Genomic DNA, 19,939 nt, shown 5'->3' with positions numbered 1-19,939 from the left:
TCAATAAGCTTGCATTTGTTTCATAAATCATTTTTTCTTTCGCTTTTACCAGTTCTAATTCTTTGAATGTCTTATCCATTGAAATCTTCTTGATTGCTTTTCCCCTCTTACTACTCTAATTTATTTCTCAGTTGTGTCCTCACAGTTTTTTCCTCCAGACTTTTCTAAATAAAAAGCCATATTAACCAAGTCTTTCTTTGGCATAAAACAATTTAATAAACTTGCATATTCACGTTTTCATTTGACACCTAAGTTTTGAGCATCTGCCACACAGAAGGCACTGAATAGTCAAGAGAGAACAAAACTAATTTATTCCTCTCCTCCTTCTTCACTTTCTTAAACCTGGAGAATGAAGAAGCATCACTGGGATTGAAGGAGGAAAGGAAATGGAAGGAGGTAGGGAGGGATGAAGAACAGACCATTCTCCCTTCTCCCATTGCTCTATCATGGAAACCAAGGGATCATTCTGCTCTGAAACAAGGAGAAGTTTTGAATTGGAAACTTTTATCTGAACCTGAAAATGAGACTGTCCATCTGTGGCTGGAACAGTTAGGACTTCATGAGATCCAGTCAGAGACTGAGAAGGGGAATTTGATACAGCAGGTTTGACAGCAGTGCTTGAAAAAAAATCCAATTTCATGTCTGTACTTGACTGAGTCCAGCACTTTTTGATACCTGGATTTTACATAAATAAGTTTTTTAAGTATGAAATAAAAATGAGCTGTACAAGATGTAGAAATCTAAGATGCATTACTTACTAGTGGTGTGATATTGGACAAATAAAATAAGAATAGTAGTTTCTCACTGCATTGTCATGAGGTGTGTGTGTATGTATATATATATATAATTTTTTTTTTTTTTTGAGACGGAGTCTCTCTCTGTCGCCCAGGCTGGAGTGCAGTGGCGTGATCTCGGCTCACTGCAACCTCTGCCTCCCAGGTTCAAGCGATTCTCCTGCCTCAGCCTCTGGACTAGCTAGGACTACAGGCGCGTGCCACCACGCCTGGCTAGTTTTTTGTGTTTTTAGTAGAGACAGGGTTTCATTGTATTAGTCAGGATGGTATCAATCTCCTGACCTCATGATCCGCCTGCCTCAACCTCCCGAAGTGCTGGGATTACAGGCGTGAGCCACCGCGCCTGGCCATGAGGTGTAAATTTTAAAAAATGTCAAAACATCCAGCACAATAACTGACATATAGAAAGCCCTCAACTCAACCTTGTTCACTTTCCTCAGGATTTTTTATCATTGTGTATTTTTTGAGGAGCTACTATATAAATAGGAACTATACTAGAAAAGTGCAAGATAAATTTCTTTCTCTGTATTTTATAAGTCATTAAGGAACACAAGGATGATACAAATAAAATAAACAAGTGCAAAGTTATTGCTAGGCTAAAATGTGTGGCTTAAACTATCGTATAGTTGTTTGGGAAATTCAGAGAAAATGAAGCAAAATGTGAACTAACAAAGCACACTTCCTAGAAAACAACCTAAAGTTCAAGTCAACAAGGGTTGTTTTTCTTCCTTCTGGCTTTTTCCAATTTGAAAAACATCCATGGCCTTCTCTGAAAACCAAGAAGCTTAAAGACTGGAGGAGCCAACAGTAGATGTCATTGTATTAGTTTGTTATCCAAGACACAGATTTGTATTGTCCAGATTCTTACAGAACACTCCTCACTGGTACCCTGTTTCAGCATTTGCAACAGATTATTTGGAAAATGTTGTTGGGGGCAAAGCCACATCTAACAACTCCCATTCCTAGAACATCAGATTTTGATTTTAATGAAAACGTGATCCAAAGCTTTTGGACATCAATTTATGGCAATGGGAGCTGTAAATAAAGTATAATCCCTAGTAACACTGAGTTTATTAATGCAAAACCAAAATTAAATAAATGGTTTGCTTAAAGAATCTAGGTTTAGTTTACCTTGGATTAAGAAAGCATTTCATTCCACTGTATATGAGAGCTATAAATATGAATATATAAAGAAAAAAATATAAAATGGGAGAGTTTGCAATTTTTTTTTACTCCTCCAGCCCTTCAAAGAGAGTCCTACTTATTGACAGCCCCCAACCCCCTCTTTTCAACCTAGAAGATTTAATCTTGGTTAGACTAGTTCTTAATCTTATATGATGCAGAGTCAGAACAAAAGCAGAGAAAGCTCGGCAAAGAGGGTAAAGTGGCAAACAAAAGGTTAAGTCAATCTATATAATATGTAAGAGAGAAGGTGGGGGAGAGGGAGAGACGGAGACAGAGAGATGAAAAGAAACAGTAGGAGGTAGAATAAAAGCTGCTTTGACTGGAAATAGAAATATTGTGTAGATGTTACAAGGAGGATCATACATGAGAGAATCTCTTGAGTACTGTGTATTAAACATGAAGAGAAAATGAGATATGAAAGTGTTGCTAAGGTTACAAATTGCATATATTTAATTTTAGTTTTTATTTTTTTGAGACTCTGTTGCCTAGACTGGAGTACAGTGGCATGACCTTAGTTTACTGCAGCCTTGACCTCTCTGGCTCAAGCGATCCTCCTTCCTCAGCCTCCTGAGTAGCTGTGACTACAGGTGCACACTACCACGTTCAGCTAATTTCATATTTTTAGTAGAGAGGGGGTTTTGCCACATTGCCCAGGCTGGTCTGAAACTCCTAGGCTCAAGGGATCCACCTACCTCGCCTTCCCAAAGTGCTGAGATTAAAGAGCAACCAGCCACATGTGTTTTAATATCTTACAAGGAACACAAGTAATGCTTGGAATTTCTTTGGGCCATTTTTGGTTTTGGCTTGTAAATTTTTGCGTATGTTGAAAGCAAAACTATTTATAGACTAAACAATTTGTATCTCTGAATTATAAGGGATATACTCATACTCCAATAACCAGAAAAAATATTTTAATATTTAATATTTTGAAATATTTAAAAATCTATCCATAGAATGTCATTTGTGTATTACAAACGTAATCTACAATGGTTAAGTCATTGGGCAAGAGACTTACTTGTAAGAAGCTTCATGCACTAGATCAACATAAGATCTGGGAATGTAAATGAGGAAAACAGAACCACAGATATTCAGAAAAGGAGGGGAATAAAAGAAGAGAGAAAGAGATTCGAATTCAGTGAATGAAAACGTAATTATATGGCAATTTGGAAGTTTCAGAAGATTTTAGAACCAGAAGAAACAAGTTTCAAAGAGATACAAAACTCTTCCTAAAATGCAGAGCAATCTGAACTGAGAGAAGTCTCTGGAGAAACAAACGAGTTCTTTTCTTCTTGGTGACTAAGATCTGTTATATGTTCCACCTAGGAGCTAAACTCCATCCAGATACCTTATATCATTAGTACTTGCCCCAGAGTGCATATATAGTAAGTATTTGGTGAACAAATGATCTTGCCTCCACATAAGCTACTGCATCCCTCTACTATAGTACTGACTCTAAGAAATTAAAACTGTTTAAGCATCAGGTTCTCTAACCAACTTTAAGTTCTCTCTGATAAAGGACAGTATTGTCTTCATGTCTGGGGCCCCAGCTGGCAGAGTGAGTGCTCAATCAACAGATGTTGAACTGAACTGAAAAAGAAATATACAGAAAATAAGCTCTAGCTTAGGCAGAAAGTAGAGTGGGTAAAGTTAGGTATAGACCAACTTCACAGTTAGGCAGAAAAATATTTGCAAACAAATTGAGGTGAATTCAGGCTTGCCATGTAAAACCTTGTAAACTAGATACAGGATGTCTAATTGTCCGCTAACAATATATGTAAAATTATGTCCTGTCTCATACTCTGTGCCGTAATTTTATAGGCCTTGTCAGAAGATGGTATCAAATGCAAATAATAAGAGTATCTCCATATTCTCTTAACTTGAAGTCAGTTAGAAATGAGTCTAACTTGTATTGGGACACCCGAACTCTTCACTTACGCAAGAAATACTATTAGAGAATAGTTCCCTTGAGACACTGTTATCCTCACTCTAATAATACTATTAATTGCTCAACATCTTTTGGGAACTGCCTTCAAACCTTTCACAAATCATTTTCTTTTTAAGTGAATATTATTTTGCAAACAGGCGAAAGTTAATCCACACCTTGTGAATAAATGTGGGTTATTGAACTAAGTAATGTAGTATTTCGGAAAGAAAATAAAGTGTGCTAACAAAATGAGTCATATTTGCGGATGTTTATAATATGACCCTGAAATCAATGTTATTAGAAGCCACAAGAATATTCTTATCAGGGCAATATTGTGAGGATAAGTACAATGTTTTCTGAGAAGATTACAATGGAAACCAATAATCTTGTGAACACATAAATTCTGGCAAGCTTGTTCAGGAAGTCTCAGAACTTTAAGAGAATTCCTTCCAACTCTTAATTATGTCTGAATCACATGAATTTTTCTCTGAGTACTTTTATGAGGAATGCCAAAGAACAATGAAAGAGACAGGGAGTAGGGGGAAAAGATAGAAACTGAGCAACCCTTTGTTAACAGAGAGACACTGACTCAAAGGCTTAGGTCAAAGAGTATATGAAATTTAGTCAATAAAACGACAAATAAAATGATATTTAGTTGATGAGAAGAAAATGATAGCAGACCTATCAACTTCCTGTGGCAAATTGCTATCCTGATGGGGTTTGTGAACCCTACTAGACTTGTCCATCTTTTAAATAATGTGATATTTATCAAGACAGCCTAGATGTGAGAGGGTAGAAAATATAGCCCCAACCCTATTCCACCCCTATGCATTCACTGGCTATGTTGTTTGGACTATCAGTGCAATAAAATCCTATGCTTACGAGAAACCTTATTGGTCCTCCACTTCTAAAGTGTTGGTATGAATAGTTTCCACGAACTGAATAATCTCTCTTGTGCCATTAAGTTCCCACTAAGTTAAATCTCTACTCTCTACTGGAAAATACGATATCTGTGCCAGAACATTCTCCTTATTTCCAAGCTTATGGAAATCATAAACCAATACATCAATCACAAAACAGTATAATTTCCTTAAATATACTGATATCCTTAAAATTTATGATTGTTCTATATTTGAATTGTGTTTTTGTTTATTCAACCCACTATAAAAGCTATATATTTAAGGATGCCATACACCACAGGGCCTGTTTCTTTGCACTGGCAAAGAAATGGAGAGGAATAGTCCCTGTCTTCTAGATCAGTGTGTGCAATAGAGTAGCCGTTAAGCACATGTGCCAACAACACAACTGAAATGTGGATAGTCCAAATAAAAATGTGCCGAAAGTATAATATACACACCAGGCTTCTAAAACTTAGTACCAAAAAGGAACTTAAAATGTAATTATTGTTTACATTGATTCTATTTTGAAATAATATTTTGAATATATTATGTAAAAGATATTACTTAATGTACCCATTTCATTTTGGTTTTTAATATGACTACTAAAAAATTTAAAATTTCATATGACCTAAATTTGTGGTTCACTTTATATTTCAGTTGGACAGCAGTGCTCTAGAAACTCTGAGAGAGACAGATACATATCTCACCAATTATGTATATAATACATATATATATTTAGATCTAGCTGATTTATAATAAGCAATACATATATTTAGTACCATATTATTTATCATTATATGTGCTATTGTTATTTTATTTGCCAGATATATATATATTAAATATATATTATTAAATAAATATATAAATATATATATTTAGATCTACCTGGTATATTATATATATATATGTTCTTGCATAACTGATACCTGAGTTAAGTTTTTAATGATAAATAGAAGTTAGATAAATTTTTTTCCTGTGAAATAAATCTATAGAAATGGGAATTGCATTTGAGTACATGTGTATTAAAGCTGTTCTGAGGGAAAATAAGTAGTATGATTCTTTTTGTTTTTTTTCTTGAGATGGAGTCTCGCTCTGTCACCAGACTGTAGTGCAATGGCATGATCTCAGCTCACTACAACCTCTGACTTCCTGGTTCAAGTGATTCTCCTGCCTCAGCTTCCCTCGTAGCTGGGACTACAGCCGCGTGCCACCACACCCAGCTAATTTTTGTATTTTTAGTAGAGACAGAATTTCACCATGTTGGCCAGGATGGTCTTGATCTCCTGACCTGGTGATCCGCCCACCTTGGCCTCCCAAAGTCCTGGGATTACAGGCGTGACCCACTGCGCCGGGTCAGTAGTACAATTCTTTATTGTCAAAATTGTCAAAACATCTGAGTGCCATTTAGGCAATATGTGGCATGAAGAGAAGGAGGATGAAGAAGAGGAGGAGGGAGAGGAGAAGAAGCAAAATGAGTAGGAGGAAGAGGAGTAGGAAGAAGGAGAAGAAAGAGAACACAAACAGATAAGAAACAAGCGGAAAAAATCATTCTCGCTCACAGAAGATTTCTATTTGGCTTAAAGGAGTAAAATTCTAAGCTTTTGTAAATCTACCCCTTTAGAAATTTAAGACTCAATGAATCTATGATGTTTGTAAGTCTCAAAATTGACCTTTATTCCATGTATAAAGAGATTAACTGGCAGTCAGTGTGCTTCTAATACAAGAGGATTGTCTGAACAATAAACTTAATGGTGAGTCCCTAGAAGATTTATATGTTGACAAACAGCTAAAATCAGGTCATAGGATATTTGCATACTATAGTATATGATACCCTTATGCTTCAGGGATTTTGAAAATTTCCTGCTAGAGAAACACTTGCTAGTCATAAAAAAGAGAAAACATAATTTTCAATAATTAAAAAGGGCATATTCTACCTTTTGATAAATCTCATCATCCAAGGTAAATGTTTCTCTTTGGGTAAGGGATGGGGGCAGATGAGGAGAGGCAGAACTGTTACTTTTAGGCTCCACATGTGTGAGGGTTTGTGGGGGATCTCTGCCTGCTGCCCTGCTGTGATCTGATGTATTACTAGAGAGATGTGGCCCCTGATCATCAGCAGGAAAAAAAAAAAAAAGACAAGTTCCCGTGAAAGATTAAGAAATGCAGATGAGGAAGTGGAGGGGAAAAACACATAGAGAATGTTAGGATCATGAAATAAGAGTGATAATAAAGATGCTATGTGGGTGAGAATGGGCTTTTAACTCCATCAGCAAAGGCTTCCTGGAAGGTAGGAGTCTGAGTTGAGACTTAATTAATGAGTAGATTTCAGTTTTGCAAATAATTGATGTCAAAAGCATTCCAGGCAGTAGGACAAATGGGAAAGATGAGTCATGTGCAGAATCATCTAGTGTGAGGCTGAGCAGTCCAGTGTTTCTCAAGCATAGAGTGAAAGGAGTGGGAGACAGACGGGAGATGAGGTGAGGAAGCTCAGTTCTTGGAAAGCCTTTCGGTCTCTTTTAAGCATCTTAGATTATAAGCTTTGGGCAATGGGGATCATTGAAGAGTGTTGGAGAGAGAGTGAAGTAGATTCATATGAAGGGAAAATGCTTATGTGTACCTTCTTTATACCATGCTCTTAGACCTATTCCTCCCCTCCATACTAGCCTTTCTGTTTGTTGTGTATCTTCCTTTGGTCCAGTCAAGAGGTCTTCAGTTTGCAAAAAATAATGAGAATACTCTGATGTTTGCTAGTCCCCCAAATTAAAGCTTTCGTCAACTAAAGCCATTTTATTCATCATTCAATTTAATCTTTTTGAAATTTTGGAAAATATTTAAGTATCTTTGAAGATATTCAGTGAAAACTTTCCAATCTTCTTGAATAAAATCTAATAAGTGTTAAGTAAGATATAAACCAATACCCTTTCTCCATAGCCTGTTATGACAAAAAAGAAGATACTAGTAAAGTGTCTTCAGAGCAGGAGATATGTCTGTATTTCTCTCCTCGGTGTTAATCACAAGGCATTAAATGCAAAGTGTATTCAAAAATTAACAGTATGAATCAGAGTCAGGAAAACAAAGCTTAAGGTCAAACATTGCCAATTGTTATCTGTATGTTCTTGGGCAAGACAATTTTCTAAAGACTCTTTCCGTAGACATAATATTAGAATAATAAAATGAGCTAGCATTTATTGCATACTTGTGTGCCAACAACTATCCTAATTACACTGCTTTACTTTTATTAAACTACTTAATCCTCATAGGTAGTCAATATTATCTTTATTCCTATTTTATAAATAAGAATGATATGGCATAGGGTGAAACAAATTCATCCAAAGTCACATATCAAGAAAGTAGTAAAGTTAGGATTTGAATTCATGAATTCTAATCCAGAGCCCATATGTTTCATCACTCTGTACCTATAAAACAGATTTGTTAGGATTACACTGATGAACAAGTATGAATTATATTTGTACACTGAAGACTGTTGTCCAAATTTAGATAGCATAGGCAGTTGTATTTGAAATAATGCATGTTAAAGTAATATTTGGCGTACAGATGTTCTCAGAAAAAAATGAATTCTCATTTATTCTTCCACAAAAGTAGCTGCTCTTCCTATCTCTATATTCCCAGTACAGGAAGGACTTCAAAATGTGTTCCTCTTCCTGTAAATCCCAGTATTAAAGAATTGAAAGGAAATGCAAACTGGTACCAGATGTTCTGTAGCTGTTCTAGTTTGAATGCACCTTGATTTCCTGAGCATCACTTATACTTTGACAGTTTTGTCTTCACTATCTTCACATGCATTCCACCTGAAATTGCTTGAGGAGCAAAATGGGATAGTCACAGCCTCAAAGCTAATATGCTCATTTTCCAACTGTTTAATTTCCCCTCCCAAGATTCAGAGGACTTTCTTGTGTTCAAGTTCATGTGATCAAAGAAAGACAGATTGAAGGGAAGATGGATGCATTACAACCACACCCACCCAAAACCCTGAACTAAACAGCCCACGTGAAACTTCTTTCCCAAAAAGCATTCCAGGTGTCTATGGCTCTGGCTATATAACCCTAACATAAAAATTGTCAAATGCCTTCCTTTTGTGACTCAGTGTAGATAACAACCCTATGTAGGTTCACTACATTTTGAATATTTCACCTATCACAAAATCTGGACAAAAAAAGAGACTATTTGTCAGGATAGGAGACCATACACATTATGGTTCATGCCAGAGAAAGTGGTTATAAAACAATATAAATCAAAGGAAACATATTTATTTAACTTTGTACGAATATACTAAGAACAATCCTCCTTCAATAAATACTCGTAAGAATCTTCAGAGTCTATAAATCTCATCTTTAATAGTTTTCTAAATCTCATTCTGTCCCTCTCCCATCAGTTTTTATTCCCTGGCATTGCTTCATTTAAGTTATAGAAATGTTTACTATCAAAACAGTCTTTATTTGTTTATTTTTATATTGGCTGGGGCTTCTTCCAAAATATATGATAAATAAAGAATGGGTACTTACCATTATTCACCTCTTTCCTTGAGCAGTGTCTGTCACACAGTTTGCATTCAAAAAATAATGGGTTAAATATTTAGAGAGAATAAAATAATGAATTTTCATAATCCTTTACAATTCAGCTCCAGTCACCTCTGTGAAGCCTTCACCAGTTACCTCGATCTCTAAAAACAACAGTGACATATGAAATACCCAGGTATGGCCTAACAAGTACTTGGCACTCAGTAAGTGGATGCAGAGATTGAGTCCCTATATATTCTTCCCCCAAACCCTACAAAAATGATGAATTGACAATGTATGAATTATTATTCTAACTTTAAATATGAGAAAATCATGAAGCCTAGTGATGTTAATAAAATAAGAGCTAGCATTATAGGCAGGTGTGTGTGTGTGTGTGTGTGTCTGTGTAAGGCAGACATATTATTCTGCTTTCCAAATGCTCACTTGTTTAGTGTAAACTACACACCATGTGTTTTAAGTGCCCTTTTAAACTTGGAGAAAATGAATTGTCCAAGTTCACAGCATAATTCAATGACAAAACTAGGATATGAATTCAGCCTCAGCCCAGGGTTCTTACTTGCTATACCATACGGCCTATCTAAAGTTGAGCAACTGGCCCCAAGTCACACAGCTGGCAGAAGAGCAGGAATATGAACCACACCTGCCTAGTTTGTTCTTCAACACCATACTGCCTTTTCCAATAGTCCTGGTCTTTTAACTTCAATGCCACTTAAAATTTTAGACCTGGAAGAAACTTTAGAGTTGATCTAACTTCATTCCCTTATTCTCCGATCATAGATCTGATGCTCACAGGAGAGAAGAGAGTTTGCAAAAGTAACATAGCAATTTAATGTAGGAATTAAGTCCCAAACCTAAGTCTTCTCTTCATATTCACCATGTACCATCCACACTGGGACTCTTTCATAACTTGTTTTGTAAATGCTTTCTGTTTCTAAGATTTGTATCCATCATAAAATAGCAGATGAAAAGACAGATCTAAGAAAAAGATTATAATAACCTCGTGAATTAAAAGGAGGTAAACACAAATTTCAGACACACATCTTTGGAATAGACCATTCTGAATATCCATGTAAATTTCCAGCATAATTATTCACACAAAATTATGAGATAGCTCCCATTTATTTACTTGTTTACCCCAGCAGACATTTGCTCTTACAAAAATCATCCATTCAACAGTTATGTAAGTGAAAGAGAAATAAAATCCTTCTCAGGCAAGCAAATGCTAAGGAAATTTGTTACAACTGGACTAGCTTTACAAAAGTTCCTTAAGGGAGTGCTAAACATGAAAGTGAAAGAACAACACCTGCTACTACAAAAACACACTTAAGCACATAACCCACAAACACTGTAAAGCAGTTACACAAGTCTAAAAAAAACCAGCTAACAACACGATGACAGCATCAAAATCACACATGTCAATATTAACCCTTAATTTAAACAGTCTAAATGCACATTTAAAAAACAAAGAGTGGCAAGCTGGATAAAAGACAAGACAAAACTATCTGCTCTCTTTGAGAGACCCGCTTCATATGTAACAACATCCACAGTCTCCAAGTAAGGGGATGAAGAAAAATCTACCATGCAAACAGAAAACAAAAAATAATAGGGGTCATAATTTTTATATCAGATAAGATAGATGTTAAACTAACAATTAAGAAGAATAAAGAAGGGATTACATAATAATGAAGGGTTCAATTCAACAAGAAGACTTAACTATTATAACTGTATATACCCTCAACATTGGAGCACCCAGATTCATAAAAAAAAAAAAGTACTTCTTGGCCTATGGAGAGACCTAGACAGCCAAATAATAATAGTGGCACACTTTAACGCCCCACTGACAGTGTTATTATCGAGGCAGAAACTAAGAAAGAAATTCTGGTCTTAAAACTTGACACTTGACCAATTGGAACTAATAGACATCTACAGAATAGTCCACCCAACAACCACAGAGTATACATTCTTCTCATCTGCACATGGAACATATACTAAGATTGACCACATGATCAGTCATAAAGTAAGTCTAAATAAATTTTTTTAAAAATCAAAATCATGCCAAGCACACTCTTGGACCACACAGTGCAATAAAAACACAAACCAATAACAACAAGATCTCTCAAAACAACTCAAATGCATGGAAATTAAACAACTTATTCCTGAACAACTCTTGGGTGAAAAATGAAATTAAGCCATAAATAAAAAATTCATTGAAATTAATGAAAATAGAGATACAACTCACCAAAATTCTTGGGATGTAGATAGAGCAGTGTTAAGAGGAAAGTTTATAGCACTAAACACTTTCACCAAGAAGTTAGAAAGATCTCAAATTAACAATCTAACATTGCACCTCGATAAACTAGAAAAGAACAAACCAACTCCAAAGCTAACAGAAGAAAATAAATAACTAAAATTAGAGATGAGCAAAATAAAATTGATATGCAAAAGTCCCTATAAAAGATCAATGAAAACAGGAATCAGTTATTCAAAATAATAAATGAGATTAATTAACCAATTAACAAAAAAATCCAAATTAGGTACAATCAGAAATGACAAAGATGACATTAAAACTGCTTACACAGAAATAGAAAAGATCTGCAGAAAGTATTATGGAAATTCTATGCACACAAATTAGAAAATATAGACGAAATGGATAAATTCCTGGAACATACAATCTCTAAGACTAAACCAGGAAGAAAGTGAAAACCTAAGCAGAACAATAAGAAGTTCTGAAACTGAGTCAGTAATTAAAAACTTACCAACAAAAAAGTCCTGGACCAGATGGATTCCTAGTCAAATTCTGCCAGACATGCAATGATACCAATCCTGCTGAATATATTCCAAACAGTTGACGTGGAGGGACTCTTTCCTAACTCATTCCACGAAGACAGCATCAGTCAGATATCAAAATCTGGCAAAGACACAATGAAAAAAAAAAACTGTCAGGCTAATATTCTTGATGAACTTAGATGCAAAAATTCTTGACAAAGTACTATCAAACCAAATCCAGCAGCACATCCAAAAGTTAATATACCATAATCAATTAGGCTTTATTCCTGGGATGCAAGGTTGGTTCAACATATGCAAATCAATAAATGTGATTCACCAGATAAACAGAAATAAAAACAAAAAAAAAATGATCATCTCGATAGAGGCAGAAAATGCTTTTGATAAAATCTAACATCCCTTCATGATGAAAACCCTCAGCAGACTAGGCAGTGGAATTTACCTAAAAATATTAAGAGCCATCTTTGACAAACCCACAGACATCTTATTAAATGGGCAAAAGCTGGAAGCATTCACCTTAAGAACCAGAAAACGACAAGATGCCCACTCTCACCACTCCAATTCAAATCAGTAGTGGAAGTCCTAGCCAGAGCAACCAGGCATCAGAAAAAATAAAAGGCATCCAAATAGGAAAATAAGGAGTCATTTCCTATTTCTCTTCATGGACAATATGATTCTATACTGAGAAAACCCTAAGACTCCACCAAAAGGCTCCTAGAGCTGATAAATAACTTCAGTAAAGTTTCAGGATACAAAATCAATGCACAAAATTATTAGCATTTCTATACACTAATAATGTTCAAGCTGAGCTTCAAATCAAGAACAAATCCCATTTTCAACAGCCACACACACAAAAAGGAAATACCTCAGAATACATCTAATCAAGGAAGTGAAAGATCTTTACAAGGAGAACTACAAAACACTGCTGAAAGCAATCATAGATAACACAAAGAAATGGAAAAACATTCCATGCTCATGGATTAGATGGATCCATATCATTAAAATGGCCATACTGCCCAAAGCAATCCACAGATTCAATGCTATCCCTATCAAACTATCAGTATCATTTTTCTCAGAAATAGAAAAAACTATCCTAAAATTCAGACAGAATCAAAGAGCCCAAATAGCCAAAGCAATCCTAAGCAAAACGAACAAAGCTGAAGGCATGACACTACCTGACTTCAAACTATACTATAAGGCTATAGTAACCAAAACAACATGGTACTAGTACAGAAACAGACCCATAGATCAATGGGACAGAATAGAGAAAACAGAAATAAAGCTACACACGTACAACCAACTTATCTTTGAAAAAGTCTACAAAAATAAGCAATGGGAAAAGAGCTTCCTATTCAATAAATGGTGCTGAGATAGTAGGCTAGCCATTTGCAGAAGAATAAAACTGGATCCCTACCCATCACCATAAACAAAAACTAATTAAAAATGGATTAGAGTTTTAAGTGTAAGACCTCAAATCATAAAAACCCTAGAAGAAAACCTAGGAAATACTGTTCTGGACATCAGCCTTGAGGATTTATGACTAAGTCTTCAAAAGCAATTGCAACAAAAACAAAAATTGACAAGTGGAAACAAATTAAACTAAAGAGCTTCTGTACACCAAAAGAAGCTATCAACAAAGTAAACACACAACCTACGGAATGAGAGAAAATATTTGCAAACTATGCATCCAACAAAGGTATAATATTAGAATCTATGAGGAACTTAAAAAAAAATTAAAAAGCGGACAAAAGACATGAACAGATACTTCTCAAAAGAAGATATACAAATGGTCAACAAACATATGAAAAAAATGCTTATTATCACTAATCATCAGAGAAATGCAAATCAAAACCACAGTGAGATACCGCACCAGTTGGTATGTTGAGATGTCACACCAATCAGAATGGCTACTATTAAAAAGTCAAAAGAGAATAGATACTGGTGAGGGAATGCTTACGCACTATTGGAAGAATGTAAATTAGTTCAGCCACTATAGAAAGTGGTTTGGATATTGCTCAAAAAACTTAACACAGAGCTACCATTCAACCCAGTAATCCCACTATTGGATATAAACCCAAAGGAAATTAAATCATTCCACCAAAAAGACCCATGCACTTCCATGTTCATCACAGCCAGCGCTAATCACAATAGCAAAGGCAAGCAATCACCCTAAATGCCCATCAACAGTGAACTAGATAAAGAAGATGTGGGGGGGAGGAGCCAAGATGGCCGAATAGGAACAGCTCCGGTCTACAGCTCCCAGCGTGAGCGACGCAGAAGACGGTGATTTCTGCATTTCCATCTGAGGTACCGGGTTCATCTCACTAGGGAGTGCCAGACAGTGGGCGCAGGCCAGTGGGTGCGTGCACCCTGCACGAGCCGAAGCAGGGCGAGGCATTGCCTCACCTGGGAAGCGCAAGGGGTCAGGCAGTTCCCTTTCCGAGTCAAAGAAAGGGGTGACGGACGCACCTGGAAAACTCGGGTCACTCCCACCCGAATATTGCGCGTTTCAGACCGGCTTAAAAAACGGCGCACCACGAGACTATATCCCACACCTGGCTCGGAGGGTCCTACGCCCTCGGAATCTCGCTGATTGCTAGCACAGCAGTCTGAGATCAAACTGCAAGGCGGCAGCGAGGCTGGGGGAGGGGCGCCCGCCATTGCCCAGGCTTGCTTAGGTAAACAAAGCAGCCGGGAAGCTCGAACTGGGTGGAGCCCACCACAGCTCAAGGAGGCCTGCCTGCCTCTGTAGGCTCCACCTCTGGGGGCAGGGCACAGACAAACAAAAAGACAGCAGTAACCTCTGCAGACTTAAATGTCCCTGTCTGACAGCTTTGAAGACAGCAGTGGTTCTCCCAGCACGCAGCTGGAGATCTGAGAACGGGCAGACTGCCTCCTCAAGTGGGTCCCTGACCCCTGACCCCCGAGCAGCCTAACTGGGAGGCACCCCCCAGCAGGGGCACACTGACACCGCACACGGCAGGGTATTCCAACAGACCTGCAGCTGAGGGTCCTGTCTGTTAGAAGGAAAACTAACAAACAGAAAGGACATCCACACCGAAAACCCATCTGTACATCACCATCATCAAAGACCAAAAGTAGATAAAACCACAAAGATGGGGAAAAAACAGAACAGAAAAACAGGAAACTCTAAAATGCAGAGCGCCTCTCCTCCTCCAAAGGAACGCAGTTCCTCACCAGCAACGGAACAAAGCTGGATGGAGAATGATTTTGACGAGCTGAGAGAAGAAGGCTTCAGACGATCAAATTACTCTGAGCTACGGGAGGACATTCAAACTAAAGGCAAAGAAGTTGAAAACTTTGAAAAAAATTTAGAAGAATGTATAACTAGAATAACCAATACAGAGAAGTGCTTAAAGGAGCTGATGGAGCTGAAAACCAAGGCTTGAGAACTACGTGAAGAATGCAGAAGCCTCAGGAGCCGATGCGATCAACTGGAAGAAAGGGTATCAGCAATGGAAGATGAAATGAATGAAACGAAGCGAGAAGGGAAGTCTAGAGAAAAAAGAATAAAAAGAAATGAGCAAAGCCTCCAAGAAATATGGGACTATGTGAAAAGACCAAATCTACGTCTGATTGGTGTACCTGAAAGTGATGCGGAGAAAGAAACCAAGTTGGAAAACACCCTGCAGGATATTATCCAGGAGAACTTCCCCAATCTAGCAAGGCAGGCCAACGTTCAGATTCAGGAAATACAGAGAACGCCAGAAAGATACTCCTCGAGAAGAGCAACTCCAAGACACATAATTGTCAGATTCACCAAAGTTGAAATGAAGGAAAAAATGTTAAGGGCAGCCAGACAGAAAGGTCGGGTTACCCTCAAAGGGAAGCCCATCAGATTAACAGCGGATCTCTCGGCAGAAACCCTACAAGCCAGAAGAGAGTGGGGGCCAATATTCAACATTCTTAAAGAAAAGAATTTTCAACCCAGAATTTCATATCCAGCCAAACTAAGCTTCATAAGTGAAGGAGAAATAAAATACTTTACAGACAAGCAAATGCTGACCGATTTTGTCACCACCAGGCCTGCCCTAAAAGAGCTCCTGAAGGAAGCGCTAAACATGGAAAGGAACAACCGGTACCAGCCGCTGCAAAATCATGCCAAAATGTAAAGACCATCAAGACTAGGAAGAAACTGCATCAACTAACGAGCAAAATCACCAGCTAACATCATAATGACAGGATCAAATTCACACATAACAATATTAACTTTAAATGTAAATGGACTAAATTCTCCAATTAAAAGACACAGACTGGCAAGTTGGATAAAGAGTCAAGACCCATCAGTGTGCTGTATTCAGGAAACCCATCTCACGTGCAGAGACACATATAGGCTCAAAATAAAAGGATGGAGGAAGATCTACCAAGCAAATGGAAAACAAAAAAAGGCAGGGGTTGCAATCCTAGTCTCTGATAAAACAGACTTTAAACCAACAAAGATCAAAAGAGACAAAGAAGGCCATTACATAATGGTAAAGGGATCAATTCAACAAGAGGAGCTAACTATCCTAAATATTTATGCACCCAATACAGGAGCACCCAGATTCATAAAGCAAGTCCTGAGTGACCTACAAAGAGACTTAGACTCCCACACATTAATAATGGGAGACTTTAACACCCCACTGTCAACATTAGACAGATCAACGAGACAGAAAGTCAACAAGGATACCCAGGAATTGAACTCAGCTCTGCACCAAGCGGACCTAATAGACATCTACAGAACTCTCCACCCCAAATCAACAGAATATACATTTTTTTCAGCACCACACCACACCTATTCCAAAATTGACCACATAGTTGGAAGTAAAGCTCTCCTCAGCAAATGTAAAAGAACAGAAATTATAACAAACTATCTCTCAGACCACAGTGCAATCAAACTAGAACTCAGGATTAAGAATCTCACTCAAAGCCGCTCAACTACATGGAAACTGAACAACCTGCTCCTGAATGACTGCTGGGTACATAACGAAATGAAGGCAGAAATAAAGCTGTTCTTTGAAACCAACGAGAACAAAGACACAACATACCAGAATCTCTGGGACGCATTCAAAGCAGTGTGCAGAGGGAAATTTATAGCACTAAATGCCCACAAGAGAAAGCAGGAAAGATCCAAAATTGACACCCTAACATCACAATTAAAAGAACTAGAAAAGCAAGAGCAAACACATTCAAAAGCTAGCAGAAGGCAAGAAATAACTAAAATCAGAGCAGAACTGAAGGAAATAGAGACACAAAAAACCCTTCAAAAAATTAATGAATCCAGGAGCTGGTTTTTTGAAAGGATCAACAAAATTGATAGACCGCTAGCAAGACTAATAAAGAAAAAAAGAGAGAAGAATCAAATAGACGCAATAAAAAATGATAAAGGGGATATCACCACCGATCCCACAGAAATACAAACTACCATCAGAGAATACTACAAACACCTCTACGCAAATAAACTAGAAAATCTAGAAGAAATGGATACATTCCTCGACACATACACTCTCCCAAGACTAAACCAGGAAGAAGTTGAATCTCTGAATAGACCAATAACAGGAGCTGAAATTGTGGCAATAATCAATAGTTTACCAACCAAAAAGAGTCCAGGACCAGATGGATTCACAGCCGAATTCTACCAGAGGTACAAGGAGGAACTGGTACCATTCCTTCTGAAACTATTCCAATCAATAGAAAAAGAGGGAATCCTCCCTAACTCATTTTATGAGGCCAGCATCATTCTGATACCAAAGCCTGGCAGAGACACAACCAAAAAAGAGAATTTTAGACCAATATCCTTGATGAACATTGATGCAAAAATCCTCAATAAAATACTTGCAAACCGAATCCAGCAGCACATCAAAAAGCTTATCCACCATGATCAAGTGGGCTTCATCCCTGGGATGCAAGGCTGGTTCAACATACGCAAATCAATAAATGTAATCCAGCATATAAACAGAGCCAAAGACAAAAACCACATGATTATCTCAATAGATGCAGAAAAAGCCTTTGACAAAATTCAACAACCCTTCATGCTAAAAACTCTCAATAAATTAGGTATTGATGGGACATATTTCAAAATAATAAGAGCTATCTATGACAAACCCACAGCCAATATCATACTGAATGGGCAAAAACTGGAAGCATTCCCTTTGAAAACTGGCACAAGACAGGGATGCCCTCTCTCACCGCTCCTATTCAACATAGTGTTGGAAGTTCTGGCCAGGGCAATCAGGCAGGAGAAGGAAATAAAGGGTATTCAATTAGGAAAAGAGGAAGTCAAATTGTCCCTATTTGCAGACGACATGATTGTTTATCTAGAAAACCCCATCGTCTCAGCCCAAAATCTCCTTAAGCTGATAAGCAACTTCAGCAAAGTCTCAGGATACAAAATCAATGTACAAAAATCACAAGCATTCTTATACACCAACAACAGACAAACAGAGAGCCAAATCATGAGTGAACTCCCATTCACAATTGCTTCAAAGAGAATAAAATACCTAGGAATCCAACTTACAAGGGATGTGAAGCACCTCTTCAAGGAGAACTACAAACCACTACTCAAGGAAATAAAAGAGGATACAAACAAATGGAAGAACATTCCTTGCTCATGGGTAGGAAGAATCAATATCGTGAAAATGGCCATACTGCCCAAGGTAATTTACAGATTCAATGCCATCCCCATCAAGCTACCAATGACTTTCTTCACAGAATTGGACAAAACTACTTTAAAGTTCATATGGAACCAAAAGAGAGCCCGCATCGCCAAGTCAATCCTAAGCCAAAAGAACAAAGCTGGAGGCATCACACTACCTGACTTCAAACTATACTACAAGGCTACAGTAACCAAAACAGCATGGTACTGGTACCAAAACAGAAATATAGATCAATGGAACAGAACAGAGCCCTCAGAAATAACGCCACTTACCTACAACTATCTGATCTTTGACAAACCTGAGAAAAACAAGCAATGGGGAAAGGATTCCCTATTTAATAAATGGTGCTGGGAAAACTGGCTAGCCATATGTAGAAAGCTGAAACTGGATCCCTTCCTTACACCTTATACAAAAATCAATTCAAGATGGATTAAAGATTTAAACGTTAGACCTAAAACCATAAAAACCCTAGAAGAAAACCTAGGCATTACCATTCAGGACATAGGCGTGGGCAAGGACTTCATGTCCAAAACACCAAAAGCAATGGCAACAAAAGCCAAAATTGACAAATGGGATCTAATTAAACTAAAGAGCTTCTGCACAGCAAAAGAAACTACCATCAGAGTGAATAGGCAACCTACAACATGGGAGAAAATTTTCACAACCTACTCATCTGACAAAGGGCTAATATCCAGAATCTACAGTGAACTCAAACAAATTTACAAGAAAAAAACAAACAACCCCATCAAAAAGTGGGCGAAGGACATGAACAGGCACTTCTCAAAAGAAGACATTTATGCAGCCAAAAAACACATGAAAAAATGCTCATCATCACTGGCCATCAGAGAAATGCAAATCAAAACCACAATGAGATATCATCTCACACCAGTTAGAATGGCAATCATTAAAAAGTCAGGAAACAACAGGTGCTGGAGAGGATGTGGAGAAATAGGAACACTTTTACACTGTTGGTGGGACTGTAAACTAGTTCAACCATTGTGGAAGTCAGTGTGGCGATTCCTCAGGGATCTAGAACTAGAAATACCATTTGACCCAGCCATCCCATTACTGGGTACATACCCAAAGGACTATAAATCATGCTGCTATAAAGACACATGCACACGTATGTTTATTGCGGCATTGTTCACAATAGCAAAGA

General features: G+C 37.5%; 1 long non-coding RNA gene across 4 annotated transcripts in view; it reads right to left on the bottom strand.

Annotated features, from left to right (window-relative positions):
• LOC134810913 (uncharacterized) overlaps window positions 1-19,939 on the bottom strand; it is a 304,196-nt gene that overhangs the window by 92,951 nt on the left and 191,306 nt on the right. For all 4 annotated transcript variants that reach the window (XR_010159668.1, XR_010159670.1, XR_010159671.1 and 1 more), the window contains exon 3: window positions 12,097-12,248. This is a non-coding gene — a long non-coding RNA (uncharacterized LOC134810913). The remainder of the gene's footprint in view (window positions 1-12,096; window positions 12,249-19,939) is intronic.

Source organism: Pan troglodytes, chromosome 7, assembly GCF_028858775.2.
Source record: "Pan troglodytes isolate AG18354 chromosome 7, NHGRI_mPanTro3-v2.0_pri, whole genome shotgun sequence".
Lineage (NCBI taxonomy): Eukaryota > Metazoa > Chordata > Mammalia > Primates > Hominidae > Pan > Pan troglodytes.
Note: the sequence above shows the minus strand (reverse complement) of the source record. Positions and strands in the feature narration are given on the sequence as shown.